Source organism: Sapajus apella, unplaced genomic scaffold, assembly GCF_009761245.1.
Source record: "Sapajus apella isolate SASKATOON/1434 unplaced genomic scaffold, GSC_monkey_1.0 scaffold55, whole genome shotgun sequence".
NCBI classification, from domain to species: Eukaryota; Metazoa; Chordata; class Mammalia; order Primates; family Cebidae; genus Sapajus; species Sapajus apella.
The window spans coordinates 7367576-7388372 of record NW_022436995.1 but is presented as its reverse complement, the minus strand read 5'-3'; the positions used below and the strand labels follow the sequence as shown (position 1 = coordinate 7388372).

Sequence of the window (20797 nt, the reverse complement as noted above, 5' to 3'; positions counted from 1 at the left end):
AGAAATTATTTTCCACAAGGGGGAATTGGATTACAAATAGGAAACCCTGGAGATCTAAAACCTTCCATAGGGAACAAACTCCCAGGAGACTCCTCTGCCTTCTTTATTTCCCTCTGTTTCCCCTGTAGATTCTGCTTTGCTTCAGTCAGGAGAGTCCTACATTGCCTCCTGCGGTATATGGAGGAGTAAGAAAAGTCCAGGCTAATCTCAAGGAAAGGGATAAGATGGCTGACCAGATGCAGTCAGGAAACCCCTCTTCCACCAGCAGAAAACAAAATATGGAGTAAACCATCACACGTTGAACAGATATCTTGAGAGAAAATACTGAAAGCTCATAGAGAGGCAATGCAGACACCAAGGTTGAAAAGAGAAGAAACTGGGACCTGCACAGAATTGCCAAATGCCAGGACCAGCTCCCAGACCTGGACAGTTTCTAAGGAAGGGGTTACTGAAAGACCTCTGGGACATCACACTCCCACTATGGAACTCTGGGATTTTAGCTCCAAGAGATCCGATGACCCCCATAGACATTTGAATTGGCAAGGGGACTGCCTGGAGAGTAGGCAGAGGCAGAGCTCCAACATATGCAGAGCCCAGAAGGTTTCAAATGTGGAGTAGCTATAGCAAAACAGCCACAGGTACATCCCCCCAGGGCTCTCCATCTTGCTCTGAGAGGCTCTAGCCCCTGCTGACTGCTGGGCTGGGCAAGAGCAGGATTGCGTTTCCTATGGGACCAAGACACATCTGATCTGCCTGCTCCCTTGTCTGCTGGCCAATCCCTTGTAAGCAGGCACACACAGCACAGACTCCACTGCTCCACCTGAGTGTTTTGCCAGTGGCCTGGGAGCATTTTGGCACTCCTAGCACAACTGGTGCTTGACCCTAAGGGGCCAGAGGACAAAGCTGTGGGCCAGGACCCAACCCTGCAGGGTTCATCACACTGCCTGGGGGTATCAAGCTGAAATCTGTGGTCTGAGTTCAAGTTGGGGAAAAACCCCCACACTCAGAATACTGAGAAGAGTGAGGCATGGGTTCATGAGCCAGCCTCGGAGCTGGGCATCCTTCCCTTTGCAAGACCAGTCTGGGAGGGTGTAGGTTGTTGATCAGCCACAGCTTTTGTTCAAGGGAGCCCCATGGTCTGTCACATCTGGAACAGTCCAGCGATCTAGGCACAGAAGTCCTGGAGTTTGCAAATCTAGCTGAGTGGGCTTATTCCTGGGGCAGACACTGGAGGGAGACCTGCTCAGGGCAGTGTGAACTGGGAGGGCCCCGTAGCTGTTTCTTGGCAAAAAAACCCTAAGCCATGGGCACCACACCAGCTGGACACCCCAGTACCAACACCCTGCCCAGAGATCCTCCACCCTTGACCCACTGCATCACCAGACCACCCACAGATATACCCCACAACCTGCTATGACTCTGCCAGGCACAGAGGAGCAGGTTTCCAGGGAGTTGCAGACCTTCTGGTGACATAACCTTTGGCTCAGGCCACACTCAAAGGATGGGGGAGTGTAGCCTGCCAGGGCCTCCCTTAGGGCTAAGGAAATGTGGATGCAGCACCAATGATTGGAAGATACTTGGCCAAGGCCCTGAAAGGGACTTGGTGAAGAGGTTATCTCGTGTTACCTCCTGTTGTCTCCCCCTCCCCAGAGCATTACTGGGGGAGGCACTGAATGAAGTGAAGGCACTGAAATATAAAAGAAGCTCATGGCTGAGTAAAAGCTGCCTGTCTGCCAGCCATCCCTCTTATGCGCCATCTCTTGGATCACAGCCTGAATTACATCACTGAAGAATTTCTTCAGCACACATCTGCAAAACCCAGTGTAGAAAACTAGCCACAACTAAGGAACCCATACAGAGCTTTGGCCCTTTGAAACCCCCTAGAAATGAAGCCAATTGACTATACATAGCGTACATCACAGTCAAACCCTCAAGTGAAGAAAAAAAATAAAACAAAAAGCCCCATCCAAATGACAGCAACTCCAAAAGATAAACACCAACCCTCAGATGAGAAGGAATCACTGCAAGAACTCCAGCAATTAAAAAATTCAGTGTTTCCTTACCTCCAAAGGATTGCACTAGCTCCCCAGCAATGGATCCTAACCCAGTTGAAATGTCTGAGTGACAAACAGAATTCAGAAGCTGGATGGGAAGGAAGCTCAATGAGATTCCAAAGCATCAAAATCCTACCAAGCATACTGTCAGACCACAGTGGAATAAAAATAGAAGTCAATACCAGGAAGATCTCTCAATACCACACAATCACATGGAAATTAAACAACTTGCTCCTGAGTAACTTTTGGGAACACAATAAAATTAAAGCAGAAATTAGAAAATTATTTGAAATGAGTAAAAACAGAGCCACAGCCCAGCACCATGGCTCATGCCTGTAATCCCAGCACTTTGGGAGGCCAAGGCGGGCAAATCACTTGAGGTCAGGTGTTCAAGACCAGTCTGGCCAACATGGTGAAACACCGTCTCTGCTAAAAACACAAAAATTAGCTGGGTGTGGTGGCATACACCTGTAGTCCCAGCTACTCAGGAGTCTGAGGCAGGAGAATCACTTCAACCCAGGAGCCAGAGTTGCAGTTAGCAGAGTTCATGCCATTGCACTCCAGCCTGGGCAACAGAGTAAGACTCTGTCTCAAAAAAACAAACAAACAAACAAAAAAACGGAGGCAAAATACACCTAAGCTCTGGGATGTAAGAAATGCAGTGTTAAGAGGAAAGTTCATAGCGCTAAACAACCACATCAGGAAGTCAGAAAGATCTAAAACTGAATTCTTATACACTGTTGGTAGGAAGGTAAATTATCTCAATCACTGTGGAAAGCAGTTTGGAGATTTCTCAAAGAACTTAGAACTACCATTCAACCCAGCAATTTTATTACTGGGTATATATCCAAAAGAAAATAAATTTTTCTACCGAAAGGACACATGTACCTGTATGTTCATTGCAGCACTATTCACAACAGTAAAGCATGGAACCAACCTAGGTACTCATCAATGGTGGATTGAATACAGAAAAAAGTGTGGTATGTATACACTATGAAATACTATACATCCATAAAAAATAATGAATTCAATGTCCTTTGCAGCAACATGGGTGCAGCTGGAGGCCATTATCCTAAGTTAACTAACACAGGAACAGAAAACCAAGTACCACATATTCTTACTTGTAAGTGGGAGCTAAGCATTGGGTACACATGGATATAAAGATAGGAGCAGTAGACCCTGGGAACTACTAGAGTGGGGAGGGAGAAAGGCAAGGTTTGAAAAACTACCTATTGGGTACTGTGCTCACTGCCTGGGCAATGGGTTCAATCATACCCCAAATCTCAGCATCACACAGTATACCCTTGTTAACGAACCTGCTCCTGTACTCCCTAAATCTAAAAAGTTGAAGAAAGAAAATAAAAATCCAGCAAGTTTCAAGTTCAATCAGAAAACTACCAAGTAGTTGTGAATGTGAGTGTCATACATTTTCCAACTTTATCAAAGTAATTCTTGAAAGAAACTATGCTCTATAAAGCCATTAGAAAGAGAGGCTAAGTGATTACAAGAAAAATTCAAAGAACACATAAAGAAAAAGGCAAGATTGATTATTTACTGGAACTTGATGTTGAACAAGGTCCTGAGATAGATATTTAATATAAAAGCTTTTTTGTACATTTAGTAAAAATAAGATAGTATATTTGTTGGTTGGCAATAGCCATTTGACTATAGGCAGAACTCTAGATTGGATGATGGATTCATGATTTATTGGATCAAAAATGTTTTCTATAGAGCCTATGGGAATCTAAGAAATATCTTCTCATCTGTGTTTTTAAAAACCAGCAAAACATGCCTGTGTTTTATAGAAACTTCGTAAGAATAAAGCATTTGGACGCTGATATATCTACATATTTAGCTTCGTTGACTGCTGGGATTAATTGAACAATGGATTTTTTAGATTGTTTTTCAAACATAATAGACTCAAAAGAAAAAAAGAAAACTTTTTCCCCCATAGGCAAGAATCTCTTGCATTCCTGTGACTTAAATTTATTCCAGTCTATTTTCTATTCATTTACTCCATTCATTTGCCAAAAGATTACTTCCTATTACGCCATAAAGCATGAAGTGAATGGATGAATAATGAAGCGAAGATAACTAATAATTATACTCTGTAATATCTATAGTAGAATTTTTAAAGTCACAGATTTAAAATCCCCTGTGAGATAAACATTCCTTCTTTCAACTCTGTGTTCTAACATAGAGAAAGCTAGGATTGTAAAGCTAAATTGCTACCTGAATCATGACTGGTGGCATTTTGAAAAGGAAATGCCAGACTACTTTAAGAGAATTTCAAATGACAGAAGAACCGAGGGGGGAATCTTAACTAAAATTGGAGTAAGAAGAAATTCTTGTCACTAAGAGATTGACGTTTTCATTCTTCCCCTAATTATTTCAGTCAGAAATGTCTCCCATTATATACTGTCTTAGCCCAGTTATCACTGCTCTGGGGTCAACCAGTGAATCCCTCCTATTCTTTTTGGCACACAGTCATCCATATATTATTAGTTTTATTCGTAGCATCCTTCCAATTGCCCGTATTCTGCCCTATGAAAGAATTCAAGGTGAGCACTGTTCGCAAGGAATTATCTGGTATCAGTCTATTACCTTCAGGAAAGGAAATTCACATCTTTATCTCCTCAATATTAATGAGCTTTCAACTAAGAGAATTTTGTCCCAGCATAGAATCAGATGTTTAAAATTGTCCTAATGTAATAATGCTATGTTCTAATATTCAGCTTTGGTGGCATCTAGTCCATTCTTTTCCCAAGCCTAGCCATTTGGTGTGTTTTTAGATTCATAGATTCATGAGGAGTCATAATCTTGTTTAATCAGGATATACCAGAGCATATCAACAGAACACTGATAAAGTAACATTTCTCAAAATATCCTTAGTGAAGGACAGTCTTTTAAAATTTTCTGTCACAGCCCAGTAGTTTTTATAAAATACAGTGGAAATGAACTATTAGAAGATATCAGAAAAGTAAAATTGCTATAAAAAATGTCTAAGAGCTTACTCTTGGTTTCTGTACTTACCTTGTCACAGACCAGTTCCGGTCCATAGACCCTGCCTTGCACAGCAGTATTCTAAAATTCTTGTTACTTTTCCCCGGTCTTTTGTCATGTGAGAAAATCATTATTATACCAAGAACAAAGAGTGGGGAGCAGTCTCCATGGGCACAGGCAAAAGGAAGTTGTATTGTCTGTAGAGAATTTTAAAAACAATCATATAATTGACTATAAATCAGTCTACTTTTTGTTATCAACATTCACCAGCAATTCCTAACAATGTCAATGATAAAAATTCTTCTCCTCTCAAAGATCTTCCACACATAGAACCTACTGTTTGCACTTTAATCAATTGTATTGCTGTACCCCACATGGTGTAGTTTTCACAGTCTTTTTTATCAAATAGGATATACTACTATACTAAGAGTTGACCAATTTAGAAAATAATGAAAGACTCATTCTTGGCTGTTCAGATGTTAAATTTCTTCAGAGCACTTCTGCTTTTAATAGCATCCTCATTGCTAATTAATGTTTAGCTTATGAAATCAACTGTAGCTGGGTCTTTTTTCTCCATGTTTAGTCTTAGTTAGTACTTCAGTATCATAAATTTCTATTTGGAGGACTTTTTTTATTTCCCCTAAATGTACTATAGTATTTTAATCTCTTCTGAAATCTACCCATTGTTGAATTAGTCTTCCAGTTGGTTTAAGTAAACTTGAAAATTGTTTTTGCCTCCCAGAATGATAGCAAGGGCATAGCCTTAGGCTAGGATCCGGTAAGAGAGTTTGGGGCATGTGTTATTAGTGAATATTCTTCAGGAAAAAAATTTGTAAGCGATGAGAGAAGCAGAATAGGGAAGGGGAAGGAACTGAGAATCTGAGTGTGGTCTCAGGTAAAGTCTAGCCTTGGCCTGATCCTGTGTGTGTGTGTGTGTGTGTGTGTGTGTGTGTGTGTGTGTGTTGCGAGGGTTGCTCTAGAGTATAAATCACAGTGCAGAACTGTCTTGCCTGTGACAGACTGTCATTGTCAACCCTTGGGAGAGGAGAATAAAATCTCCCAAATATCCTAGGCCTGGGACGGGGAGGTGGAAGATGTGTGCATAGGTCAAGTAGGTCATCTGGGTGGAACTCAAGCAGCATCTATGAGAGTCTGCACTGTGCAGTGTGCAGATCCACTGGCTTCCCACATTAAACTCACCCCATCTAGATACAACTTCTCCAGGATACTAGTTAGTCACAATATCTGGGGAAGCTTCCAAGAGGAAGGTCAGGGGAAGAAAGTAGATTTCTGCTGTGGCAGTTGGTTCCAAGCTATAATCAATACTCACTATCACCATCCTTCACTTTCTAGATTCCCCTCATCTTTGGCCAGTACTTCTGCTAGTCTAGTTGGCTTGTTGCAGGGTATAGGGATGACCCAGATCCACATCACTGAGGCATTGGGCCCCAGCTTACTGTGCCTTATCAGTTGCACTTGCCCATTTGCAGTTGAAACCAGGCATGGAAGAACCATGGGATTCCTCACTAGATCACCATATTCCTCACACTCCCATTTTGCATCAGGCTTACCTCCCCATAATAACCAGAGTCAACTACATCTGGCAATATGGGTACTCTTTTGTGTACCTGCTAGTCTACTGGCCCATGGAGCCTTAAATGACCAGGTGGCAGCCACAAGCACTAAATGTAGTGGTGTCTTGATACACCCCGGTTGGAAATGTTCTCTTGATGAAGACCAGGATTTCTAGGCCCCAAAGTTGGGAGAATAGGAAGCACAAGTCCCCAAGTGGATCATTGTTAATGATGGAGAGAAGTGCTACTCCTACTTTTACCACTTGGTGTCTCGGCCCAGGTAGTCTACTTGTTTGAGACACAGTACCATAAACTGGCTATTGAAGCTGTCTGTACATCCTGAAGTATAGTAACCCTTCTCACAAGGTTTCTACCTACTACCTGGCACATTAGCTGTACCTTTAATTGTCCTTTCCAGAGTTCTATCAAGCTGGCATCTTCTGTATGATGAGGCATGTAGTAGGACCAATGGATTTTATGTTCAGGCACCCATTCCCACATCTTCTTTTCCGTAAAGTATTTGTGTATTCAAAGCTGGTATTTTTTAGGATCCTATATGAAGATACTAGACAATTGGTGAGCCGTCAGTTAGTGGTACTTGCAGAGACACTGTAGGTAGGAAAGGCAAACCCATATCTGAATTACCCATCAATCCTGATCAGGATGAATCATGGACTTTTTTCAAGTAGGAGGTGTCTGATGGAATCACCTTGCTATCAGGTGCTTGGTGTCCATCCTCAAGGGATAGTACCATGTCAGGGGGTCAGTTTTGGTTTCTCTGCAGTAACAGAAAAGGCTTTATCTGCCATTGGGCCCAGATGTAGTCCATCTCTGCTTATGACTACTCTGTTCTTGAGCAAGTGGGTAAGCACTGGGGTGGCTGGTGACAGAGCTGGCTGACATCTACTGGCCAAGTCATCCTGTCCACTTGGTGATTAATGCTTCTTCTATAGTGGGTGCTGTCTGGTAGACAAAGAGCTCACACTTCGTTCCCACTCTAATATATCCATTCATATACCTCCTTCCCAGAACGTTGTTGTTCCCATGCCCTCTCAATGGACTGAGTTAGGGTATCTACATATTCCCATTTTCGTGTATATTTCTATATTCATCTATATTTATTGAAATTCATGAGTTCACACCAATATTTTTGATTCAAGTGCAACACCATGAGCACCATTGTGCTCATTCAAGTTTTTTTCCTCTTCATATTTATAACTCCCTTCTCCAACAGTGAGAAACTGTCTTCCATTATCCTTTTTATCTGGTGGGTTTTTTTTGTTTTCTTTCTTTTTTTTTTTTTTTTTTTGAGACAGGTTCTCTCGCTTTGTTGCCAAGGCTAGAGACAGGTTCTCTCGCTTTGTTGCCAAGGCTAGAGTGTAGTGCAGTGGCGCAATCTTGGTTCACTGCAACCTCTACCTCCTGGGTTCAAGCGATTCTCCTGCCTCAACCTCCTCAGTAGATGGGATTCCAGGTGTGTGCCACCACAGCCGGCGAATTTTTGTATTTTTAGTAGAGACAGGGTTTCACCATGTTGGCCAAGCTGGTCTCAAACTCTTGACCTCAAGTGATCTGCCCACCTCGGTCTCCCAAAGTACTGGGATTACAGACATGAGCCACTGTGCCTGACCCCATTATCCTTAATGTATTTATTTATTTGATCAGTTTCCCTGTATGTAACATCTCACATTGCTGCTGTTATCCCCTATCTTTTGTGGATATCTGCCTTATTCCACTTGGGCTATAATATCCCATCCCAGTTCTTCTTTCCAAGTGGTTATGATCTCCTCATGCTGCTAAGGTCCTGATACCTCATGTCAGGTCTGCTGTCCTGCATGGATGTCTTCCTCACTATAGTCACATTTTGACAGCACTCAGAGGGAAGTAGGGGCCTCACACAGTCCCTGAGCCTAAACCACATGGTCCAAGCCATCTTTACTACAGCTCAACACGGGGACATTGACACAGGTACTGATTGTATTACCTTCTTTTTCATTTATTTCTTTTCTTTCACATATAGCTCTCTCTAGAATCATCCATGAGAGTGACAGGCCAAGAGGAAAGAATAATTGGGAGGGCAGAATTTGAGAATTACCACACCATTAATTATTATGTCTCTAAATTTAAGCCCAAGGGATAAAGATGTAATGAAAAATAGAGAAATACAGAATTATCATTGTTGTGTTCCAATATATGAGACATATTAAATTCTCTTCATTATAACAAACACCACACAGAACTCCTTGAGTACATATCAAAATATTCAGCTTAATAAATCACATAGAAGTTAATCAAAGGCTGTGTATGATGGATGAGAACTGCCTTTAGTAGTAGCTTTTTAATTTCTATTCTATAACTTACTGCCATAATAATTGCACTCTTCACTTTATTAAAGAATTTTTTAGTATAAGTATGTCCCATATAATATCTGGGATATATTTTTGCTAAAAGAAATTTTTGCTTAGCTGAGATTACAATTTAGTAGGGTGTCTTGTATTTTTATCTGTTATATATGGCAACCATAGGTAAGAAGAGAAGCCAAACATATCTCAGTTGCTTATTTTTCTAAAGCCATGGAAGAGTCCCAGCCACTTTACCCAGAAAAGAGAATGTAACCCAGATAAAAACAACTGGCAGTGAGCTGGGGGTTCTTCCTAATTTATCAGGACCAAAATTAACTAATAAAAGATGAGAGAAACAAACTTGGAAAGTGTCCCAACCCTAGGAGAAAAAGAGGGAGAGAAAGAGGGAGAAACCAAGAAGACAAAAGAGAGGAGAAAATACAAGGAAGAGAAAAGAGCAAGAAAGGAAGAGGACAGAGGAAGAGAGAAAGAAGCCAAGAGTAGAAGGAAGATACAGCCACAAAGGAGGAGACACAGCCATTGTCACTAGCTCAGCAGGAGAAGAATGGAGCCAAAGGCCATCAGAAGGAAACTCTGTGGCTATACCAGCTCGAGCTCCAAAGCAAAAATATCTCCAATCTCAAGAACCATGATCAGATGCTTATCAGAAGAAGACTAGTAAACTTAACATCCTATCTTCAAAGAAAGAGCAGCTGGACAAGCACTTATATCTGCACTTCATATTCAAGCCATAGGCCCAGATCGATTTTTTTGTTTGTTTTGGTTAAGGAAAAAAGCTTCTGCAATATTTCCTGTATTCATCTTCTCTGAAATAAGCCTCTGTGGATTTGTAAGAAACATCTTTTCTTATTTGTGGCTTTAGGAAACTATTGCAGTAAAATGTACCAGAGTAAAGTAATAACACCTCAAAAGATCTTACAAAGAAATCAGATATTTTAATACCACATAATCACAAATATATCCTAGAACTTAGTTTCCCTACACAGCAGAAGCATTAGACATCTCATTTGTATTCTAATAGTAACAATAAATAAGCATGTAACTCCAGCCACGGAGTTCAAGCAAATGAGGAAAGACAACCACAGAAACTTTAGAAAACATCTGATCCAAATATTTCTGTTAACAGATAAAGAGACTAACTACTAGGTCAAATCTTATGTAGGTCAAGTGTTAGGAGACTTGAGTCAGGAGGAAAGCTAGGAAACCATGATTGCTTACCCTCACCAGTTTACTCTAGCATGATTTCCAATCAGCAGCATCTTCTTTTCTTTATTCAAGGGCAAGCACTCTTGCTGCTAGAACCCACTTTGTGAAGTCAGCAGGCCTGAAAACGAACAACCCCTGGGAATAGCCCCCCAAGTCCTTCTTAATTCTTTAGCTGGGACAGTTCTGAGGAGTGGGATCTAAGCTGGGTCCCAAAGGTCCTCCAGTGGCAGTGGGATTGAGCTCAGTCTCCCACCTCAATAGCTGGCATGATAACACACCCTGTATTTGTTACCTAATCCTTCTTGGTCTCATTTCCTCACTCTCTTATCAGTGCTCCTTTTACCTCCCAAATAAACTACCTGCACTTGAATCATCTGCCACTGGGGAGCCCAAACAAACTCAGTCAGATTTCTGGAAGTTTGCCGTATCCAAAAATTTCTGACTAATGTAGTATATTATTAGAATGCAATTTGTTAATAAATCTCACTGTATTATACTTTGGTAATATTTTACTGTGCATTATAACAATTTCACTTATTTTTTCCCAATGAGCTTTTATAGATAGTACCCTAATTTAGGGTTCTTTCATTCATAGCACACATACACACATACACACACACACCCAAATATTTTATATATATATATGTGTGTGTCTATATGTGTGTGTGTGTGTGTGTGTGTGTGTGTGTCTATATATATATATATATATATATTTTTTTTTTTTTTTTTTTTATTTTTTTTTTCTGAGACAGAATCTCACTCTGTTGCCCAGGCTGGAGTATAGTGGCAAGTGATCTCGGCTCACTGCAGCCTCCACCACCCAGGTTCAGGTGATTCTCCTGCCTCAGCCTCCTGAGTAGCTAGGATTACAGGTGCCCGCTGCCATGCCTGGCTAATTTTTATATTAGTAGTAGAGACAGGGTTTCACCATGTTGGACAGGCTGATCTCAAATTCCTGTCCTCAAGTGATCCACTTGCCTTGGCCTCCCAAAGTTCTGGGATTACAGGCGTGAGCCACCACGTCTGGCCCACTTAAATATTTTTTAGATGAATTCGTGAATTAGTAAAATACCAACTGATAAGAAAAGTGAAACTTTACTATTAATAGAGAGCTATCACTAGGCCTTTAAGGAAAAACAAGAAGAAAAACAAAACTACTTTGGAAAAAAGAAAAGTGAAGTGAGGCAGACATGGAAGAGCCTGAAGTCCATTTAAGGACTCTGGTGTAATTGAAGTTGCTAATTACTTCTTATAGCAGCTAAATGGGCTAGGTTACCTTTGCCTGTGTCCTACTAAATCACTGCATAAAAACTGCTCTAGAATTGGAAAGTTCTGAGGGCTTCTTTGAACTCTAAAAATTTCTTAGTAGCTACAGTATTCAGGCACTCCACTTCTTAGTCAAGAGGAGGGGATTTAGGAATGTTAGCAGGAAAAAGACACTTTATTCAAGTCCTTACAGGGTAGATGGTTAACATATTTTTGGCTGCCCTACACCTTAGAATCCCCTTCCTATGTGAGGAATTATGTATTTTTTGAGTCCTGGCCTTCTCGTGGCAGAAGCCAGGACTCTTTCTCACCTCCCATGCAACTCTTTCCCACCTCCCAGGCACCAGCAAGTGTTGGAGGTCCCCCCAGTCAAGCACACTCATGCATCACCTTATTGTAAAACCTCGTGACCCACCTAAGTTGATGCTATATAGATACCCCAAGTTTCTTTGCTATTTATACATATATATGTATATATACATATACATATATACATATATTTTATAAAAGTTTCACAATTATATAGAAAATAACGAGGTCCTAACCAATCTTATCCCCAAGAACTTACATTTGTTCAGCTTCCTTGAAAGTCAGGAGGTATCCTTTTCTTCCCAAGCTTCCTTAATCATCTTACAACACTGAGGTGAACTATCAGGGGAGTAGGGAAGTGGGTGGTGGTGGTATTGTCTATCCTGGGTTGGGGAATAGGGAGGGAGATGACCATGAGAAAAAGGGTCTGAGTCTCACTGAAAGACAATCCATGTGATCCATCTGCACAGGAAGGAATGAGGGCAAAAGAACCAAAGGGCTTTATATCCTCCAGGGATATAAAGAGCAGGTGAGGTGCACTGAAGACTGAGAAGGATAGAGGGGTAGGATGTGGTAGTCACAGCAGGGAATTCCAGACTTAGCACAAGTCTGTCTCAACCTTTTCCCTGATGGTATGTATATCTCTATTTTTTTCTTTCATTTTAATTGTTAACGAGATCTAGGTATCACTTCCTTGGGGAAGTAAGTTCTTTCATGTTATCAGCCCATATCACTTCACTATATTCTGTTTACAAATGGGTTTATTCAATTAATGGTTTATTTGCTCAGATTGACTCTTAATACCTGTACAAGTAGTTTTTCCAGGCTTGATTGCATATGGCTCTGAGGTGACATTTGATTGACTGCTCTGCTATACAACAATAGTGGAAGACCTATAGGATTGCAAGGGAAGGGAAGAAGAGAACTAGAGTTTACTGAGTACCCACTATACATTTGACATTTTAAGCGTGTAAGTTTTTTACTTCTAATAACTCGTGATAGTTTATTATACCAGTTTTTAGAAATGAGAAACCTGAAGTTCGAAGAGATGTGTAACTTATCCAAGATCACTGATTTAGCAAGTCTATGCCCTTGCCACTGTACTTGGTGGACACACCCATGAGAATGCTGCCATTCTGACTGAATTGAACTTCCTCTGTAAAATTCTGGGGATGACAAAGGTAAACTCATGTAACCAGATCAAATAAAATAATGTGTGCATTTAGTACAGTGCCTGGCACATAGTAGATGTTGAATCACAAAAGTGGCCATGCTTGGGAGACACATAAGAATTTTCTGTGTGTAACCGTGAAAAGATAAAGCTTTAATGGTGTTTCCTTTTGCACCGAAGGCAGAGATCTATGAAACTGACTTGTCAGCTTGGTCAGGCTCCCTGAACTGTGAGTGGACATCCTAGGCCAATTGGTCCATTTTGGTATTAAGTGAAGAATTATCATATTAAGTAAAAAAAAAATGTGACACCTACCTTGAAGAAGTATAAAGGTAAAAAAAAAAACAAAAAACAAAGCGAGGCTGGGTGCAGTGACTCATGCCTGTAATCCCAGCACTTTGAGAGGCCAAAGCAGGCAAATGACCTGAGGTCAGGAATTCAAGACCAGCCAGGCCAACTTGGTGAAACCCCATCACTACTAAAAATACAAAAATTAGCCAGGCATGGTGGCCCATGCCTGTAATCCCAGCTACTTGGGGGACCGAGGCAGGAGAATCACTTGAACCTGGGAGGTGAGATCACAGCATTTCCAGCCTGGATGGCAGAGTGAGACTCTGTCTCAAAAGAATAAAAAAGAAAACAAACAAACAAACAAAGTAATGTAATAATCGACTTTTCTTGGTTGCCACAGAAGGTAAACAAGGGCAAATAAGTGGAAGTTACAGAATGGCAGACTCCAACAATATTTAGAGAGACATTCTAGTTGTCACATGTTCCCCTAAAAAGTGAAGGTCATTGAATATGTCCAACTGACCAGGCAACCATCTGGCCAAGGTGGGATGTGACAGCATCCTGTGCTGGGCTGGACACTGGACAACAATAATCTGATCTAGTGTCTTTGCCAAATTTCTATGACTTTTTGGTAGGCTAGGAGAACAGTTCTATTTACTTCCTGGGTAATTTCAGGACATCTCAACCTTGGAATTTATATGAATTTGGCTTGATGGAAGATGGTTTTCCTCTTTAAAAGCCACTTTTCCCACTTGTCTTTCCCTGCACCTTTGAGGGAGGAACCGTGTTGAGCATCTGCTCCCAGATTTATGTCCTGTCCTCCAGCTATGAAGAACACCCCCGTTCCTGTGGGGGTGGGAGGCTTGGCACTCCTTTTAGAAATTCCCTTCTGTGCTGTGCTAATCACACCCTCGGTACATTTCACATCTTATTTTTGGAGCAAAGTATAAAGAATCCCAGCACCAACAGCAGTTTCTGTGGCAACCTGCATCGCCCCCCTTGCTTGTCCAGCTGTGCAGAATTAAATTCTAAAAGAGGCCATTTTACATCATGTAAAGGAGATCCACAGTGAAGGTTCTCTTTAAATAAAGGTGTTCTTCTAAGTTAAGAGGGAACTAGATGGGAATTAGGTTGGGGGGTGGATGGTTGAGAACTCGAACTCTTATAAAATCCCAGGTGTGCACAGGCATGCCCTAGTTGCCCTGATTTTTTTTCCACAGGACATCATTTCAGAAACAAAAATAGCATTTAGACCAATGAAAACTAGGTTTGAATATTTATATCAGAAGAGTTTGTTGATAAGTTCCCTGTCACCCCCTCCCTTCATGGCATCTTCCTGCATAACCTTCTAGGCTAGAACAGATTACAAACTGACATGCTTGTCATCTTCTCTTGAATAGCTCTTTCAAGCTAGTATCCCAGCTCCCAGGAGGAGCTCACCAAGCTCCCTCTCCCTAGCACAGCCAACACAAGGATTGTCTTCCTGGGCCAGTCCTAAAGGTGGGCCTATCAAAGCAACTCCCTAAGAATGTGATTTGACAGATACCAACAGACTATGAAAATAATCCCCCCAAGGCCTTGTCATGTCTCAGTTATCATTGTAACCACTGCTTTGATATAATGTCTTTTGTTTCCATATGATTTTAGGAAATTGTAAACGTGATTCTGTAAGGAGTAATATGTTAGAATCAAATCTATATTTATTTTTGTTTGCTTCTAAGAAAACATGAGGTAACCCATATTTAAAAAGACCTTGGCCCTTAGACCATTAGTATAGAGACCAGAGAAAGAGTTAAATATGCCCTGAACCCAGACTAATACTATTACTGTGCTTAAACATTAATTGAGCTCTAAGTTTCCTGAAGCTGGCCAAAGAAAATTGTTAGAATTTATTATACTATTATCACCTATTGAAAGAAAAGACATCAGTTTGTCTTTTCTTCTAATAGGTATAATATATCTACTTTACCTACTTGGTGATTTTGCCTAAGGCCAGTTCTAGGAAAGAGATACTTTTCTAGTACTAAATTCTTAAGAGATTATTGAATGTGGGTAACAAAAGAATAAACTTTTTTTCAACAGTCAGTTAGGAAAAGATGAAAATTATTCTTCACATGGCCAGTTATTAACTTTTGAGAAATCTGAAGTTAGAACCTCAAAATAACACACAGTGAAGCAACTAGTATAATTCATTAAGACATTTAACAGTCAAAATACATTAAGTCAATCTGCTTAAGCAGATTAGCTCCAGGAATGTTTTGGAGGAAAAAAGGCTCTAAGGGAATGTGATATAAAAAGCTAGATTTTGATAGGTTGCTATGAGGTCTGTATTACAGGTTCACCAGAGAAACAGAGCCAATAGGACACACACACACACACATATATACAAATATCAACAAACTCTTCTGATATAAATATTCAAACCTAGTTTTTATTGGTCTGAATGCTATTTTTGTTTCTGAAATGATGTCCTGTAGAAAAAAACCATTACAACCTGTAATACAGACCTCATCGGTTGACAATATAGGTTGACATATATGTGTGTGTGGATGGATGGATAGGTAGATAGGTAGATGTAGGTAGATAGGTAGATAGATAGATAAATAGACAGATAATTTATTATGGGAGTTGACTTACATCATTATGGAGGCCAAGATGTGTCACATGATCCATTTGCAAGCAGCAAAAGTAGGAATGCTGGTGATGTCATTCAGTCCAAGTCTAAGCCCTAAGAACCTGGGCTGGGATTACGGTATGGGGTGCTAATGTAAGTCCTGGAGTCTGAAAACTGTAGAACCTCTAACATCTGTAGGTAGGAGAAGATGAATGTGTCAGCTCAAGAAGAGAGGAGTAATTTACCCTTCCTCTGCTTTTTTGTTCTTTGGGCCCTCAGCAGATTAGATGATGCCCACTCACATTGGCGGGGGCATTTTCTTTACTCAGTCTACTGATTCAAATGCTAATCTTTTCCAAAAACCTTCACAGGCACACCAAGAAATAATTTTACCAGCTATCTGGACATTCCTTAGACCAGTCAAGCTGATACATACACTAACCATCACAACGGTGGTCCCCAATCTTTTTGGCACCAGGGACCAGTTTCATGGAAGATCATGTATCCACAGACTGTGGAGAGGGAGACGGTTTCAGGATGGTTCAAGTACATTCCATTTATTGTGCATTTTATTTGTATTATTATTACATTGTAATATATGGTGACATATACAACTCAGCATAATGTAGAATCAGTGGGAGCCCTGAGCTTGTTTCCTGCAACTAGATGGTCCCATCTGGGGGTTATGGGAGACACTGATGGATCATCAGGCATCAGATTCTCATAAGGAGTGTCCGACCTAGATCCCTCACATGTACAATTCACAATAGTGTTTATACTCCTATGAGAATCTTATGCCACTGCTGATGTGACAGGAGGCGGAGCTCAGGCAGTAATGTGAGTGATGGGGAAGGGCTGTAAATACAAATAAAGCCTTGCTTGCTTGCCCACCACTACTCCTGCTGTGGGGCCCAGTTCCTAAAAGGCCATGGACCAATACCAGTCCATGGCCCAGGGGTTGGGGACCCCTACATTATATCATAAAATGTAGTGGGAGTGAGACTGAGAATTGAGCGTGATGAACTGATTGTTTGAAGAAGGGAGAAGGGTAACTACAAAAAGAGTAGAAGGAAGCCTGGAAATAGGAAGTGAGAGGTGTCAAACACAAACTACACCTACTTGGTAATTTTGCCTAAGGCCAGTACTAGAACATGCAACTCTTTGATGACCAGATTTGGCAGTTACCAGCAAAGGGACAACCACAACTCCAGTGACTTTCATGTGATTCTATTATGCACAAAACACGTTTGTGGTGGTAAAATGTCTCTGAAAGTGGTAAATGAAAACTATGGTCTCAAAATTGCCTCTCTACAACAAGAAAATTTGTTCCCAAACTTCTTAATCATCCTTTCTTTCATTGCAAGTTTAAAAATAGAGTGTTTTTGTTTTGTTTTGGTTTCAGAAAGCCATTAGTAGTCCAGAAACAAATATGTAAAAACTGAGTTCAAGTCATTCCCATACTGCAGTGTTGCAATTTTTCATTAGTGTATTACTCAGGCAGTATGTGTTGGGTGGCAGAAAATATTAGACCTGTTTCAAAAAAAAAGCACAAATTAAACACTAATTTTAAGAGACACATCAAAAAATTGAGTTTTTAAAAAACTAAGCCTAAACTTTCCCTTTACCCCTAAATTTTGGTAATACTCAGATATCAGCAAAATGAATTTAGCCTATAGCAGCAAAAAACTTTGGTATAGTTTGGCTCTATGTACCCACCCAAACCTCATCTTGAATTGTAATCCCCATGTGTTGAGGAAGATACCTGGTGGAAGTTGGCTGCATCATGGGGGTGGCTTCCCCCATGCTCTTCTTGTGATAATGAGTGAGTTCTCACGAGATTTGATGGTTTACAAGCATTTGGCAGTTCCCCTCCTTGCACTCTCTCCTGCCACCATGCAAGATGTGCTTTGCTTCCCCTTTGCCTTCTGACATGATTGCAAGTTTCTTGAAACCTCCCCAGCCATGCAGTTTTAAGTCAATTAAAACTCTCTTCTTTATAAATTGCCCAGTCTCAGGTAGTTCTTTTTAGCAGTTTGGGAATGGACTAATATAGTCCTTGATTTTCTGTCCTTTTGTTTTCAAAGGCAGTTGATTTTAGGAGCAGAAATGAACCCATAGTCTGTAGGGTCCACTCCAATATAAGTATTGTAACAGCTGTATAACTAAATTTGATGACTAATAGTTGGTATACCATTTTGCATACTATTTGTCTATATTAGTGCATTAGGGGAAAGTGGTAAGGGGAGAAAAGAGGATAGTTTATCCTTGAATTTTTTTTAATCCTTATTAGATGTAAATTCATCAAAGGCAGAGGACACATACTATCCATCCTGGAATCCACAGTACCTAAAGTAATACCTTACATAGAGGTGACAGGAAATATTTATTTAATGAACTGTTAATAAGACCAGTTACTCTATAACATCCCAGAAAAAAAAATTTAGCTCTGGATTAACACTAGTTCTAGATTTAAAGATTGTTCCTTGGTCGGGAGAGGTTGCACTCGCCTGTAATCCCAGAGCTTTAGGAGGCCAAAGTGGGAGAACCACTTGAGATCAGGAGTTTGAGATCAGCCTAGGCAACATAGTGAGACCCTGTCTCTATAAAAAATTATTTAAAAATTAGCCAGGCATGGTGCATTTATCTACAGTTCTAACTACTTGGGAGGCTAAGGTGGGAGGATCACCTGAGCCTAGGAGTTTGAGGTTATAGTGAGCTGTGATTGTGCCACGGAGTGAGACCCTGCCTCTAAAAAAATTTTTTTTAATAATAATAATTTTAAAAGATTGGTACTCTATTCAGAATTGTAGAAGTGAAAAGAAGTATTTCTAATTCCATGGGGATATGAGAAGAGAGTCAAGGTATCATCTCTGCATCTCCATCCCCTCATTTTGCCTGCCCAGTACTTGCTCAGTTCATATCAGCCTTCCCTTAGTAGGCTCTGTAGATAATTAGAGGATTTGTTTAGTCTTTTCTGGAAAAGTGGTTGAGGCTGAGGTGCGTGACATCATAACAGGTGCTGGAAATGAGAGACAGACTATCAAATGCCCCTCAAAGAAAGTATGACCAAGACTGGCATGTGTAATACAAAGATAGGAGGCCCCCTTGGGCTGTACAGAAACAGAATATGCCCAGAGAAGCCCAAAGACTAAAGATCTCTTCACTATTTCTGTCCTTGGGTAACCCCAAAGGAATGAGTGTTTCTCATTTATCCATAACTGGAATCATGGGCCCTTCTCTGTATTTCTCCAATGGTAAGTATTTCATAAGCTACTTGGGGAAACGATTAATTCTTGTTTAACAAATATAAGAGTACAGTAGACACTGTATACTAATTAGGTGGTTTCCAAGCACTTGATCTCATTCAATTAAACTTGGCCTATGTTCTTTGGTAGAAAACATAGTTTACATATATGTCCCCATCAAATCTCATGTTGAATTGTAATTCCTATTGGTGGTGGTGGGGCCTGGTGGCAGGTGTTTAGGTCATAAAGGTGGCTTAGTGATGTCCTCAGGATAGTGAGAGGGTTCTCATGAGATCCTGTTGTTTAAGGTGTGTGGCACCTCCCTGCAACTCTCTCCCTTTCTCCTCTTCTCCACATGTGAGTTACTGGGTCCTGCTTTGCATTCTACCATGATTGAAAGCTTCCTGAGGCCTCACCAGAAGCCCAGCAGATGCCTGTGCCATGTTTCCTGTACAGCCTGCAGAACTGTGAGCCAACTAAGCCTCTTTTCTTTATGAATTAACCAATTAAACTTCTTTTCTTTATCAATGATCCAGCCTCTGGTATTTCTTTTTTTTTTTTTTTTTTTTTTTAATTTTTTTCTAGAGGCAGAATCTCACTATGTTGCCTAGGCTGGTCTTGAACTCCTGGGCCTGAGTCAACACACCTGGCAAGATATTTCTTTATAGCAACACAAAACAACCCAAGAACACAAGAACCATAGATTTGACTTATTAATTAATTAATTCAGTTAGTTGGTTAGTTAGTTATTAGAGACAGAGTCTTAATATGTTGCCCAGGATGGTCTCAAACTCCTGGGCTCAAGCGACCCTCCTGCCTCAGTCTCTCAGAGCACTGGGATTACAGGCATGAGCCAGCATATCCAGCCATAATTGACTTTTATGTCATTTCTGTCTGTCCTATAGTTCCCCTTCCCTGAGAATACTTCACTAAGAGTCCCTAGGATCATTCAAGGAGCAAGTCTGGCTTTTCTCAGTCTCTCATTTTTTGGCAGAAATGATTTGATTCTCTTAGTCAGCTTACTAACAGTTACCTAAAATTTTGCACACAGAATTTCTTGAAAGTAAAGTTCCTCCTTTTCTGTGAAAATTCTACTCATACCAAATCCCTTCTGTTGTTGCCCCTCTGAAGTTCTTACTCTTTAGCTAAATGTGACAAATTTCCTGACAATTCCAGGCTTGACTCACTGTCTTACCTGAAGAATGTTAAAGTATTGATGGGGGAAGTTAGTCCACTCACATTTATTTTAATTAATATATTTAGTCATATTCTTGACTTTTTATTTTAAATTCCCCATTTTTATTATTTCCTATATGCTATTGTTTCTCTTTGCTTTTACTGGATGAACGATTTTTTCTTTTTCTTTCTCTCTATAGCAGCAATGTCTTTTCTATTATGGGCCAGTTAATAAAGATTTTAGAGTGTGTCGGTCATACAATCACTGTCATACTCCTCAACTCTGATAGTATAGTGAGAAAACAGCTAACACATAAGTGAATGAACTTAGGTTGCGCTTCAATAAAACTTTGCTTACAAAAGCAAGCATTGGGCTAGATTTGACCTATAGCAATAATTTACCAACCATTGCTGTACAGGACAAGAAGACTTACATCCTTCATTTTTAACAAACATATATTTATGAAAATACACATTCAGCTTCTATAACAGATAATCCAATACTATGACTTTATAAAGATAGGG

At 40.4% G+C, this 20797-nt stretch overlaps 1 long non-coding RNA gene across 1 annotated transcript; it reads right to left on the bottom strand.

Moving 5' to 3' along the window:
• Positions 1–12535: 12535 nt before the first annotated feature.
• LOC116527575 lies at positions 12536–16039 on the bottom strand. Its single transcript, XR_004258614.1, has 2 exons — positions 15875–16039; positions 12536–12668 (listed from the first exon to the last, which is right to left on the bottom strand). It is a non-coding gene; the product is annotated as an uncharacterized LOC116527575 (long non-coding RNA).
• Between the last annotated feature and the right edge of the window lie 4758 nt (positions 16040–20797).